General features: G+C 32.9%; 1 long non-coding RNA gene across 1 annotated transcript in view; it reads left to right on the forward strand.

The window, feature by feature from the left end:
• Positions 1-15,123, forward strand: part of LOC141571689 (uncharacterized) — a 34,688-nt gene extending 19,565 nt beyond the window's left edge. The window contains exons 2-3 of the long non-coding RNA XR_012496695.2: positions 3,528-3,614; positions 12,815-15,123. This is a non-coding gene — a long non-coding RNA (uncharacterized LOC141571689). The remainder of the gene's footprint in view (positions 1-3,527; positions 3,615-12,814) is intronic.
• The last annotated feature ends 240 nt before the right edge of the window (positions 15,124-15,363 follow it).

Below are 15,363 nucleotides of genomic sequence, written 5' to 3' on the forward strand. Positions count from 1 at the left end.
CTCAATTTACCTCTAAATTTGAGTGCTACTTATCATTAGATATAAGAATGACTTGAAAAACGTGCGTTACCTGATTTTGCCATAACGTAAGTGAAAATGAGCACTGAAGTCCGTAATAGTGTATATAAGATTGCTCAAACTAACTAAAGACCAGTGATATCGTGATATCCTGTCAGACACAATTATGCTACTTCTACTTGCCTTTATGTACCCAAAATAAAGACAGAAAATCTTTCCCCAGGATTACAACCAAATAAATATACTTCCCCCATGTTTTGAATCTTTTCAGCTGTTTATGCTTATTTAAAACTTTGACCTCTATACTGCTTTATAATTATTTATTATTTTTTACCATGAGGAAAAATTACATAATAAGTCCAGAAGATTAGCTCCATTTACAAAACTTGGTGAGAAAAGACTACATTTTTGGCAAGGGGCAGACTTCATTATCTTTTCCCTTTAAGAAAAAGTATCATTCATTTTTTGCAATAACAACCATTAATTATAATAAAAATTATGTCACATCCACTTATTTCTATTCATAAGAGGTGTATGTAAACCAGTATTTCCCTCTGTCCATCTTAAGTGTTCAGCACCCATCATCAATTCGATTAACATTGTAAAAGGTCCCTGTAACTTATGAGAAATTCTCATTATGAAGCAGCAGAATTGCAGGCTCCTTGCAGTTACTGTAGATGGCACCATGGAAAGAAGTTTATTTTATTCTCTGAAAGCTACACCTATATCATCTTTCTGCCAAAACGTACTGGCCTTTCTCTACTGTCATGGGGAGTTTTGATTTATGTCGCTCACTGTAGAGATTCAGTGAATAAGTCGATGCCAGTTTCTGTGTACTCTCTGGTACACATATAATAGTTTGTCTGCTACTGTCATTTCCTTTTCACCTGACATTCCGAAATGACAAAAAGCAAACCATTGGTGATCACACACAAATACACGCTTGCATGCACACACACAAACAGGCACACACACACACACACACACACACACACACACACACAGTAATAATAAAGACATATTGACCTTTGTCTGGAAAGGAAAAAAAAGAACTAAAAACCTAATACCGTGTAAAGAAAAAGAGAGTCAATGATCACATTATGTTTAAGAAGGCATATAACATGTTTAATTCCCTCTACTCCATAAAAAAAAATTTCCTTGAATTGTGTTTAAATTTTAACATATGGAAATTTACAATATTTATATATTTTAAATATTGTCTAAGTTAAAAGTTTCCAAATTTAATTTAAAATCATGATGAGAAACATCTTGTGACTTTCAAAGATCTTTTTTAACGATACATGCTTAAAAGAATCCAGTATGATTAGCGGCACGTGTACACACACACACACACACACACACACACACACACACATCACTTACTGTGAGTGCTCAGTAAGTAAGTCAAGGTATGTTCCCTGTTCTCTCTGGTATACAGGAAAACAGATGATTTCAACACACATAATTTTTATTAAAAAATAGCATTTCTAAATATGGATAAATGGATAAACGTGTAATTACTCAAAGGGTTAGATGGACACTTAAAACCAAATGACTTACTTCCAGAAGTTTCATTTTGAAGCAGTGTTTTGTTGTGGTTAAGCATACAGGCTCTGCCAACAAATCATTGTTTCTGAATTCTGGCTATACCAAATAAAAATGTGGACTCTTGGGCCATTTAACATCTCTCAAGCTCAGTTTTCTTATTTTAAAATTAGGGGTCATAAGAGTACCTTTTTCATAAAATTGTTATAAGGAATTAACATCGGTGTCTGCAGTTGGTAAGCTTTTAATAAATGTAAGGTATCATTACTATCATAATAAGTTTGCAAAAATGAAAAATAGAGAAAATATAAACACCTATATAAATCAGCAGATATGTTAAATTATATCATACAATACACAAACATATTTTTAATTATTTCCTTATCAGGATACACAAAGATGCAAAAAATACTAGAAGGAAATATATTAGTGGATAGATTATAATGTGATAGTTGAATTCCTTAACACAGCACAAGTATATAGTCCTACTGCACAGATATTGGGCGTGGTTGGTGATGTGACTTGCTTTGGCCAAAGAAATGTGAACCAGAATCTAAACAGGAAACATAAAACCACACCAGTTATTTAACAGATATTTTGATATAAATTAATCTTTATAACTAGCTATTGGAGGCAATTTAGTTAAAAACAAAGGGAACATTACTTTATCATGGAGATAATAGCTGTGGTAACCAGTTACCATACTTAAGGCCACAGGACAAAAAAGAAAGACATTGAGATTGTTAAAAAAAGAAGTTTGGAGGAAAGCCCTTATGAGTGTGGAGCCCAAATTCCTGAGAAGGTTGGTTCTGTGCCTTAGGGACTCTGAAGAGGGATGCTGTAGAGCAGAGATACAAACCTTGAGGAAGGGGCACTATTCACCTGATAGTGATGACTTAGAAATTCAAAAGAAGGACCCTGCTGCAGGCGGAACTTAGGATTCAGAGGAGGAAACTTTGACCAGCTGGTTCTGGGGTCTCCGAGCAGGCATAGAGAGGCTGCCTTGGGGAGTTTCAGAAAAACTGCAATCCGCAATCAACTACTACTGCCAAGGTAATGAAATATTACTGGGATAACACACACAGGGAATGAAGTCCTTCCTTCTTCTGCATCTGGACTTGTAAACTGCCTGCAGTGGCCTGTGTACTGGATCTACAGTTGCCCAGAAGAGCCCTGCCTAGATTAACGAACCTTTAGATGACCGCAGGTAGAAGAGCTCTAAGAGTCTGATGGCAAATCACTGTTTTATGTCAATGAGTTTTAGAGTACTTTGTTACAGTTATCAGTAATAACTGACTGATACAAGTCAATAGGTAAGTAGGCAACAGGGAGGTGGATAGGCGGGTGATAGGTAGATGTCCACAAGGGCTTGGATTTCATTTGTCTTGGTGGTCATTATACTCGTATCTCCATCTTCTATTAAACAGTGCCTGGTAAAAAGTTTTTATGAAAATAATCATCAACTGAATCAATATATTGATTATAAATATTTGAATCTACTATAGTTTATTTAATTTTGCATAATTAACATTTACCAGTGTTATTAAAAAATACTTCAAAATTTCATTTTCAAGCTTACAATGATTATACAGTTTCTTGGTAACATTTAGTTGGTTTCAGTTCTATCTCATAACATTGCTTAGACTGCCGATACAAAGACAAGTGTCCTTTAGTGATAGGGTTTTGCTGTGATATTTTAAAAATAATCAGTAGCAGGCCTCTATAGCTTTGGTTTCCCTGGCACTGACTCCTTTTTAGCCTTGGAGGGAAGAAGTTTCATCCAAACATTGTAAAGCATATGCATTTTAGCCTTCATTATGTGTCAATCAAATTTGAATGTCAGATCCAATTACAGGAAAAAAAAAAAAATTCTACTTACCAGGGAGTAGGAAATAAAGCGAAAATGAAATTATGTTCATCGACTTCTCTTAACCTGCAAATTTTCACTCAGGTTATTCTTTCAGAACTTAATACAATGTCTTTGGATGAGTTGACTTTTGACCTGTGTCAAACTACCAGAGGAGATCACTGAGGATCACACAGGACAGCATGTAAGTTTCTACTGCCAGCAACAGAAGTTACCATCATCCTCTGTTTAATCCTTTCAAACAATATCCCTGTTTTTAATATTGATGGAAAGAACTTCATCTTAAGTAATGAAGGAATTAGCTAGACCTTTCCCGCCTAATATAAGTATTTCCTCACCCCCAGCAGGAAAATAATCATTTTCAATGTGTGATAGGATGATAGATACAGTAATTAATTTGTAGTACTACAATTTTAACTATTCTATTCAAGCTATTCCTTCTATCACCATTTATTAGGACGTGGACATCCAGGATCATTATTTGCCAGGAACTAGAGAAGAATGCTAAATTCTCAGTTTAGGACAGGGAAAGTCAAGGATTTGGATGTTAATTGGGACGAATTTTGATGTTAATGTGTTCTAGTAAACATTTACATTTGCATTCACCACAAATAATTAAAGAACTGCAGATGGGGAAATAGAACATTGGAGACAATGAAGACATTATAAGATGCAGGGTGGTAAATCTGACAAGAGATTGACTTCCTCTTACTGTTAAGAATTGAATTGGGGATAGAAAGACAAAAAGAAAGAAATACCAAACATAAAGGCTAAGGTTTTCACATAGATGACACTAAGATATGAAGACTTTAAAAATAAATTTTTGCAACTGAATCTACTTTTATGTTTTTGAACTCCTACTTAATCCTGGCACCGATAATCTAGATATTTTCCAGTAAATTTATATCAATTCATATCAATTTAATTACTTACATTAGTAAATTCAAAATTCAAAAATAATTTCTAGTCCAGTTTGCAAACACAAACTAATCTTTCTTAGCTTTAACTACTAGTTTAGGTCTCTTGTGAGTTAAAACCTTAGAGCAAGATTGCTGCTGGCCCAAGGCACTTAGAAATAAGAGGAGACTTTGAGCTCACCAAGAATCCCATGGCCTAGTGAATCATAAAACGTATCTACAATTTTCTCAGAAAGGCTCAGAAAACATCCGTGGATATACTTGAAGAATGAAGGTCAGACAAGCATCAGAGGCATGCAATTGGGAGGGCAAAAAGCTCAGGCATGATACAAAAAGTAAAAGTATATTTCCCCATTACCATTTATTCTCTCTGAGAGCGCCGGCAAATGTACCGCCATCAGAACTACCGATAAGGATGATCTGTGCCAACAGAACAGATTAGAAGGACATTAGCAGCGGAGGGCAAAAGAGACAGAAACTTGAACTCTTCCTCCCTGATTCTTCATAGTCATTCCACAGGGGCCCCATCCTGCTAACTGACTACTCCAATCCCTAGTTACCTTCAAATATTTGCACTTACAGTGGATTGGAAGCTGTGGTTGAAACAACAAATATTAGATATGCTTAGAGTGAAACTGAATTAGCTCAGATATGTATTTGAATTAGTCCAATTTACTAGATGGGGGCTAGATTTAGTTACCTAGGAAATTCTTGGGACACCAAGAAACAAAGTTGTTCTATTGCAAAGTAAAATTTATTTTGTTTCACATTCTTGATCTCACATTAACACCGTCTACATAAAAACCTGAATCATTGTTTTTGGCAATTTTTAAATGCACAATACTAAGTGGTTTTATTTAGAAAGTCTACTCTTTCTTGAAGACGTATTTTGCGTTTCATTTCCTTTGGCGGACCTCTCACATGGCCATGCTTCATTAAATTGACAATCCGAAGGAGTCCATAATAAGGTACATTTTGTGTTGGTGTTGTTCTTGTTTATATTTAAAGTCCACTATTATTAGCAGTCCTTAGAATTTTCTAGGCCCAAACCATCTTTCCCATGATTTATATCTTAGTAATTTGAGGTCTAGAACAGATATTTTCTGTACTTCTTAAAATGTTTTATCTTCTCTTTAGGACCCTGAGCTGATTTTGTGTGGTACTGCCATGATCCCATTTAGAAAAGACAATGTGTTTGTCTCCTTTATTTTCAAAACCATCTGACTGTGCATCTGTACATTCCTTTTAGTGAATACTATGAGATGTCTGCAGTGGAACATCAAGTCTCAATTTTCAATTTCAATTTCTGAAAAAGACCCCATTAAGACAACTGGTTAGTAAAATTACATAGGTTTCAAGTGTACAATACTGTACATCATCTATATCTCACATTGTGTGTTCACCACCCAGAGTCAGTTCTTCTTCCATCACCATATATTTGACCCCGTTTACCCTCATCTACCACTCCCTTCTCCCCTTATCCTCTGGTAACCACTAAACTGTTGTCTGTGTCTGTGAGTTTTTGTTTCTTTGTTTGTCATGTTCCTTCGCTGCTTTCATTTTTATATCCTACATATCAGTGAAATCATATAGTTTTCGACTTTTTCTGTGTGACTTCACAAACCATTGTCATCCCAATAAATTTTAATTAAAAAAATAAAGATAAAAAAGGACAACTGGTATTTGAGATTATTTATTCATTAACAACCCATTTATATGTTATATCACATATTAAGTATAAGTTTGAATAGTTACATTTTTGAGTCTGATCAGTTTATCTCACTCAAATTATGGCTGGGCATAGTTGTATTATAAAGTCTGCCACACTTTCATTGAGCTGACATTAAAAAACCCACATGAAATCATAGTTCTTTATGCCAGTCTGTTGCTGAAGGTATCATATATTATGTAATCTAATGCTATTTCAAGAGGAAAAAATGCAATGAAGAGTTTGTAGAATTAGCAAAAGTTGAAGTTTCAACACACACAGTGAAACAACACATTTCCTTTTATCCAATGATAAGTATTACATACTCTATTGTGTTTCCTCAGACACTTTCTTTTTAAAAACCCCAAAACAAATAATAATTTTAAATCACATCATGTAAGTATAGCTGGATGGAAAAGAAAAAAACTTAGCAATTGGAAGCAGAATTTCTTTTTGAAAAAGCTAATGTCTTTGTTCTAGGCAAGTGTTCCCCAAAAGTTAAATTTCATGAACCTTTATCATTTCTACCATGGACTCTTACTTCCTATATTGTTATATATCTAACATATCTAACAGTTTGTGAATTGCCTTATTTTAAGGTAAAGTACTTTTATCTGACATAATTTCAATCGCCACAAAAGGAAGAAACTTGAAACAAAACCAAAAAAATTCAGTTTTTACTAGACACATTTGCCTTCTGAAGCCCTTGTCTGAGGCTTGTTTTCTCATTTTTGTTTTTTGTTTTTTTAAATTATTATTATCTAATGGCAGAAAATGTAATGACATAACTATAAACTGATAATTTTCTCTTGACTTCAAAAGAAATACACTGTTGGTGGAAATGAAAATTGGCACACCCACTATGGAAAACAGTATGGAAATTAGAATTACCGTATAACTGACCCAGCAATCCCTCTTCTGGGTATGTACCCCAAAAATCTGAAATATTTATCCATAAAGATATATGCATCCTTGTGTTCATTGCAGCATTATTCACAATGGCCAAGACATGGAAACAACCAAAGTGTCTTTCGATAGATGATTGGATAAAGAAGATGTGGTACACATATACAATGTAATTATTACTTGGCCATAAGAAAAAAATGAAATACTACTATTTGCAACAACATGGATCTTGAGATTATCATGATAAGCGAACTAAGTCAGAAAATGTCAAGAACCATATTATTTCACTCATATGTGGGATATAAAACTGAAAGCAACAAATAAACAAGACAAAGAAACAAACAAAAACTCATAGACGCAGACAACAGTGTAGTGATTACCAGAGGGTGAGGGGGTAGGGGGTGGTAGAAGAGGGTAAAGGGGATCAATTACATGGTGATAGAAGGAGAACTGACTTTGGGTGATGAGCGAACAATGTGATACATTATAGAAATGTACACTATATAATTTTACTAACCAATGTCACCCCAATAAATTTAATATATATATTTATAATTTATATAATATGATTTATATATAATATATATAATTTTATATATTATATATATATATATATATTTTTTAAAATAAATATTGAAAGGAAAAATTTTCTCATGATGGGATTTAATACTAGTTAATGCCTTAGCTTGGTACTACCTAATATTTTGTTCTTTACCACCTACAATGATATCAGTTCTATTGGAAAAGGATTGTTAGCAGGAGTTGGAGAACATTACAAATTTTTTTTTTAAATAAAATTGAACCATTTGGGGGGATGGTGGTAAAATGGTTGAGATGCAATGTGTGAGAGTCAGCAGTTAGAAGAGAGAGGCTGACCGAGTTTTACATCTAACTTTCCCCTTAAGTTTGCATCAGTATATTAGCCTCATTTGTCTCCACCAAAATTCAGTCAAGTTGTCCACGTAAATGAAATTCCTGTATGCATGTGCATAAATAATGTATTAAGGTAGGCAAATCAGGAGAAGCGACTAAGTGCCATATCTGTTTTTATATGATATAATAAAGGAATCAAACATTAACAAAGGTGAGCCAATCAATAAAATGAATGGATTAGAAGAATGAACTCTGAAGCAATGGTGACAATGAGAGCCTATCAGCTGTGAACTTGTAAAATATCAGGGAAGCATTAGACTTTCCATAAATAGTTGCATAGATACTCCATTAATTTTATAGATCTTAATGGGCAGGTTATCTTCAATTTACAGTTGGGTTATATATTAGAGACAATTTTTTAAATGGTACTTTCTTTATATCATTTTAATACTTTTTTAACATTTAAATTTCCCTGAACATATTGTATGGTGTATACTCAATATAATTTATTGGTTTGAACAAAATTTGATTTTCCCTCAAGTCTTAGACAGGAAATCCCAGAAAGGAATTTTTTTCCAGCTTTATTGAATTATAATTGACATACAAAAATAGTGCAAGTTTAAGGTGCAAATGTACTAATTTTGTATATGTATATATTGCAAAATGGTTTCCACAATAAGTTTAGTTAACATATCTATCACCTCACATAGTTACAATGTGTGTGTGTGTGTGTGTGTGTGTGTGTGTGTATGTGTGTGTGAAGAGAACTTTAAAATCTACTCCCTTAGCAACTTTCAAATACCATGTATCCAAGCGCACACTTTGGTCAATGTTGTTCATGTAGTAGTTTACTGTAATCAGAAGTTTCTGGATGCTGATGGTAACCATTTTGAGCACCTCTTGTAATTGCACAAGTCAAATGTGATTTGCATTCATCTTTTGTTATCAGTATATATTGAGTATTACAATTTTAATACAGTTTTCCTCTCTTAAAATATGTATACTTTTTTTGGCACCCTCTGTATACAATTAAGAAGTAACTATAGTCATCATGTTATACATTACATCCCAAGAACTTACTGATCTTAGAACTGGTAGTTTGTATCCTTTGATACATTAACCATTTACCATTTTTCCTATCCTCCACTTCTTACTTCTGGCAACCACCAACCTATTGCTATTATTTTCCTTTTATTGTTGCTGTTTTTCTTTTTTTAAATTCCATATATAAGCAAGATCACACAATATTTATTTTCCTATGTGTGACTTATTTTACTTAGAATAATGCCCTCAAGATCCATCCATGTTGTTGCAAATGGGAAGATTTCCTTCATTTTTATGGTTGAATAATATTTCATTTTATGTTTATACCGCATTTTCTTTATTCATCTGTCGATGACCACTTAAGTTGTTTCCATGTCTTGGCTATTTTAAATAATGCTGCAATGAACATAGGGGTGAAGACAACTCTTCAAGAGAGTGATTTATTTTCCTTGGGATATATAGACAGAAGTGAAATTATTGCATCTTATTTTTAATTTTTTAAGGAACCTTCACATTATTTTCCCAAGATATAAATTTTAATATCAATTTTAAAGGAATAAACCACATAACTATGTGAAACGCTAATGAATTTAATACATAATTGTCAAGTATTTATTTCTCAGTAAAATTTTTCTAACCAGTGTTTCATGAATTTTTAAAACTTTTTAAGTGTTAAAAACAACATGAAGTTTATTTATATTTTAGAAATATTAATAATGTGTGAGCATGTATGTAATTAAGCAATTGTATAATATCTCAACTCTGGGGTAAATAGATTTAGAGAGGTTTTTAATTGTTTTCTAAGTTTACTTAGCCTAATATGTTTGCATTTATTTTAGGATACCTTAAAACTGTATTGTTTTTAAATATCAGTTTATCCCATAATATTGCCACATTATATCTAGCCTTTGTGTATTGTTATTATACCTTATGTTTGGTTAATTATTTATGCAAAGATCATGTAGATGTGCTTGGATCTAAATCTCCTTCTGCCAGTTGATGTGACTTGGCAATACTTAAAATTTAAAAGCAAACATAAGTTGTTTATTTGAAAAAAATAATAGATTTAGGGAAATTTTGAAAAGTTACTTTGTTTTATGAAATAGCAAGACTCCTGTTGTTTCTTGACTAGTTACTGAAATGTTTTCTTATATTTTCTAGTATAAATGTTTTGGACACAAATATTATATTTTTATTGCATCATCTCTAACTCAGTAGCAATTCTAGACTCTGAAATACCTGAATATTTTATATTTGTGTGTGTATGGGTGTTTGTGTTTGGCTACAAATACATGCATCACTAAATCAATGTTTTACACAATGATATTTGGTTAATCCATAAAAGAGCAGTGGCAAAAAAAAAAAAAAAAAAGAGAGAGAGACAGAGACAGAGAGAGAGAAAGAGAGAGATGTTTCCTTCAGCCCCAAAGAAAATGACTCGACATATTCAGGGAAAAGAATCCTTCACTGTAAACACATCGTAGTCTATCATATTAATACACCAAGTGTCAAGTAAATTTATTCACTGGAAAGCAGGGTACCTATATCATCTACCTTCAATGTGAAGAAAACAAAAATGAAGGATCTTTATGTTTCATTTAGGAGTCTTTACATTCCCATTTTGTACTTAGTTATAGAACTAGTGTACAAATGGTTAAATGCAAGGATTTGAACCCTGCCAGATGAGGATTCAATTCATAATTCAGTCATTCAATGAGTCAACTTGGAAATAATAACGTTTGTGAACCTCCTTTTGTTAACAATAAAATCAGGATATCAAAAGCAATCTCATATAATTATTAATATTAAATAAATAATCCATGAAAAGATCTTGGCACATAGTAGGCACTCTACAAACGGTGACTCATTACTTAGAGCTAATGTTATTTATTTCCTTTAAATTTCTTCTTTATCTGGGAGTTAGAATTATTTTATGAATCTTTCATTACTGTTAGAAACTATGTTCTGAATTTCACTCAACTAAAGTCTCCAAGCCCATTAGCAGAACAGTTTAGTTGCTTTCCTTTTCAACCAAATCTTATGGTGAACACTACTTTTTGAACAAGCAACAGATGGATGGGAGGTATACACAAAGTACACAAAAGCAATTCTTATTTATTTTGAAATGTATATTCAAGGCCAGCAGCATACAATGCATAGCACAGTGCTTTGTATGTACTAAATGTGCAGTAAATAAGCATTGAGAAAATGAACTCATATTCAAATATTTTATTATTTCCCTGTTTATTTAACTGCTACTTCTGTTCAATCATATAGAAAGAAAAGTCTCATGAATTTGACTTAGAATGGAATATGAGTTAGCAAGATTTGGACCCTCTGAATTTTCAACAAGTCCACATTGAGTCAGGCAATACTGTATAACAGAGAACCTGAGATTGAGCTCTAATCATGTCACCTACCAGTTGGTTTGACCTCTTAAATTCTTTCTGCCACAGTGAAATAGAAAAAATAATGGTCACAGATACCTTGCAAAATTATTTTGAAGATTAAATGAGACAGTGTAGGTATGCAGCCCTTACTAAAGGACAGAAAAGTATTAACTCATGATTGTTGAAAAAAAATAATAATAGGAGGTAAAACTTTCAAATCAGCGACTCAGACTAGGATAAAAATTATTCAAAATGGGGCAGAATAGAAGGTTTAGAAATGATCTGTATTGTTCAAAAATGAAAGATACTTCAATATGTTATGACACTTTCATAAATTAAATGTAATTAGGACATTTAAAAAAAATGAGGTATGTAGTTTTTCCAGAGATGAGAAAAGCACATCATTTGACAAGCTCATAATATATAGAGATGGTCTAAGTAGCTAGCATGACCTAAGGAGGAAATAAACAAAGGGGGATTTTAAATTTGATGACCAGCTGTTCTCTTACTCTAATCTTCTAAAGGAAATTTACTCTAAATATTAATAATACACAGTGACAGAATGACTTTTGTCATTATTTTTTTAGAATGTAATTTATTATAAAAGTAGTTTCCAGCCTGATTTTTGTGGGGAATGTTATGTATTTATTTCATATTTCTATGGTTGAACATTGTTGTGGAGCTCAGATTCACATTTGTTTGTTTCTGTTCTATTTGTAACTAAAAACAAAGCCAGAACAATGGAGATATCCTGCCGCTTCAGACAATTTCGTGTTATTTTCTGTCCACTGTGTTATTATTAGTCTTCATTAAAGATTAAGTAAATGATGAGTTCATTTCAAAGTTATCCTAATTTTCAGTATTTTCATGTTTATACATTAGAATTCAAAAACAACAGTCATTTGCATCAATGTCATTATAGTGTTTTCAGTCAGTCTTAGAAATTTGTATTGTCTGAAGGAAGTTTGAGCCAATTTATCATGAAACGATGTTGGACTACAAGGAGACATCCTCAGCAATGACTTTATCAGAGAGGAAAGAGAATTACTGTGGTTGAAAGATGTAAAATAGGACACATAAGTCTAATCTTGGCTACACTTTGGCCAAGTCATTTAGGTTGCAGCCTCGTCTGATAAATGAAGGTATAAAGCTCATTATTCCTATCTTAATTTTATATAAAAGCCTCATAGAAGAGTGTGGTGCATCCAGAATGGGGTTCATATGGCCATTTGAAATTTCCACTTTACTACAGTAAATGGCTCAAACTTAAGCTATAAAACAGATAAGTACAAAAGGATAGAGACACCATTTTACCTATGGGGTAGCACAAATTCATAAGTAAAATATGGTGGCCATACGGACTTTAGTAAAGCTGTGAAAATCATAAGTGAAAGAGGAAAAGGAGCCACTATAACCATGTATAGGCACAACTTATTCAAAACCTGTATGATCACATAAGCCTGAAGAACTAAAGAAAGAATGGGAGACTTTGGATTTTAAACACACTGGACCTAATTTTGTTCCTCACTCTTTCTGCCTGTCTCAGTATCAGCCACCAAGAGGAAGATCACAATCTGCAAGGTGACCTTTAGAAGGGGAATGTGCCAAAGAAAAACTGCATCAGAGTTGAAAAGGCAAGGAAGATTTTATTCAAGACTACTGCAATAGGAGAGAGAGAGATTGAACTCAAGTCCATGGAAACAAAAGGAAGAGGGGTTTTAAGCATTGGAGTGATCTAGTGGAAGAGAACTCTACGTGGGATATTGGTCATGTGATAGGCCATCTGTGTCTGTTCAAGTTAGGCTTCTACCCTCTCACAGAGACAGAGAGATAGGAATGCTATGTTTCCTGATCATTGCATTTCAGAGGTGGCTCCTAGGTCCTTGAAAAAGACATCTCTGAGATTTAAAACTGTCAGCAAGCTGGGAGAAGATTTATATTTCAAAGGAGCAGAAGTAGAATTTACGATTGGTAGTTTTGTCAAGTAAATGCTCTAAAAGAGGGAGGTCAGAGGACTATAGTCGGGAAGAAATGCTTCTGAAGGTCAGTCAAGCTGAGGGGAACATTAAGGCCATCTTGGTGAGATGCTAGGGTCCGTTTGATTAATATGAATATAATAAAAAAAAATAAGGAAAACATTAGGGGCTAAGGAACAGAACAGACTAATTTGTTTTATGTCATGCATAGTAAAATATAATAGAATGAAGCAGAAGTGTTTCTTATCCTCAGGGGGTTTGCTTATTAGTAGGAAATATGATACAGATACACACACACACACACACACACACACACACACACACTAACTTTACAATAAGATAGGAATAATAACTCTCTCACAAAATGTTATAGGAGGTAAAGGCATAATGGTTTTCAAGATGATTTCATGAAGGTGGATTGATTTTATATAAAATCTCAAAGTTAATTCAAATTTGATTGGTGAAAAGATAGAGTACAGCATCCAAAAGAACAAAATTGCCCTCTACTAAATAGTTTTATGAAAATATACTTTTAAAAATTGAATGTGAAGATTTATTTCAATATAATCTATTTGTTTATTTTTAAAACTTCAATGGAGCACCAGATGTGTTATGAATCTGTTAGCTGCTGTACATTCAAAGATGAATACTATACTACCAGATTACTCATACATTCATAGGATAACTGGCATATAAACACACAAATACACAAGGGAAAGGTAGATGTTATAATAATGGTAAATTATGTGAAATAGAGGCACAGTTGAACACAGGATGAAAGTGCTTTTGTAGTACTATGCTGGCAAATCAAACTAACTAGTAAGAGTATAGACATGAACAAATAATGGGAAGGTAGGGAGGTTGGGTAATATTAGAAGAAAATTTTAGTTTTTGCTTTCCTCCAACTGATTCTCTAAACAGAAAAGTGATTATTTTAAAACATAAATAAAATCATGTCATTTCTCTGCCCTAATCATTCTACACATTGTCATTTTATTTTAAATAAAATAAAAATTCATTTCTTGGCATACAAAACCTCTTCCTGTTTTCCCAATCTCCAACATAAGCCCTTTTCTTCCTTGCTACTAACTTTCAAATACACTGGCCTACCTTCCGTTTCTAAGATGTGCCAGATCCATCCTCCTCTATGATTCTTACACAGTTGGATTCTTCTCACCCTTCAGCTCACAGGATTAACATCATTTCCTCATAGACACCTTCCCAGAATATCTAAGTATACCCACCACTCACTATTCTCATTTACATCAATAACATTTGTCTTGAATTTGTGACTATCCTAACCATTATTTATTTGTGTATTTTGTTGCTCCTGAAATTGAATACTTTTGCAATTAACAAAGATTTTTCTTGATGAATAGGTGTTCAGCTTCTACTACAGTCCACAAGGGGAAAAACAAGCAGAATATTGCATAACTATAGTAATATGTACTTGTATTTATATTTGTTAAAGAAAAACACACACACACACACCAAAAAGCCAAAACAAAAACTAATAAAAATGTTCATTGATACAGGAAGGCACAGAACAGAGGGAGGGGATTATAATGGGGTTAGATGTTTCTGATCATATATTGTTATTAATTCTGACTTAAAACATGCAATACTTTTAATCTATTACAAATTAATTTACATAAATACGTAAATCTTAAAAATCGAGGACAAACTAAAACAAATTAACATATCATATTGGTGATATAACCACACAGAGAAAACAAATCATTTCAAAAGATTCAGAACATGCTAGTTTGGCTATGCATCCTTAAAGGGAATGTTTACAAACAAAGGAAACCTAAGGTATTTTAAATTTATTCAATTTTATTGTCCTAGATAGGATATCATTATAGTTATACACTTTCATCCTCTGTTCAACTGTGCCTCTACTTCACATAATTTACCATTATTATAACATCTACCTTTTCCTTTTGTATTCATGTGTTTATATGCCAGTTATCCTATGAATTTATGAGTAATATGATAGCATAGTATTTATCATTCAATTTATCAAGCATTAAATTTCAAAAGGCTAAAAGTTATATAATATTGAATTTGATGTTAAATATGAACCCATAGTATTCATTGTTTAAAAAATATTTCCGAG

This window comes from Rhinolophus sinicus, chromosome 17 (assembly GCF_057876585.1).
Source record: "Rhinolophus sinicus isolate RSI-liver-muscle chromosome 17, RSI-T2T, whole genome shotgun sequence".
Taxonomy (NCBI): domain Eukaryota; kingdom Metazoa; phylum Chordata; class Mammalia; order Chiroptera; family Rhinolophidae; genus Rhinolophus; species Rhinolophus sinicus.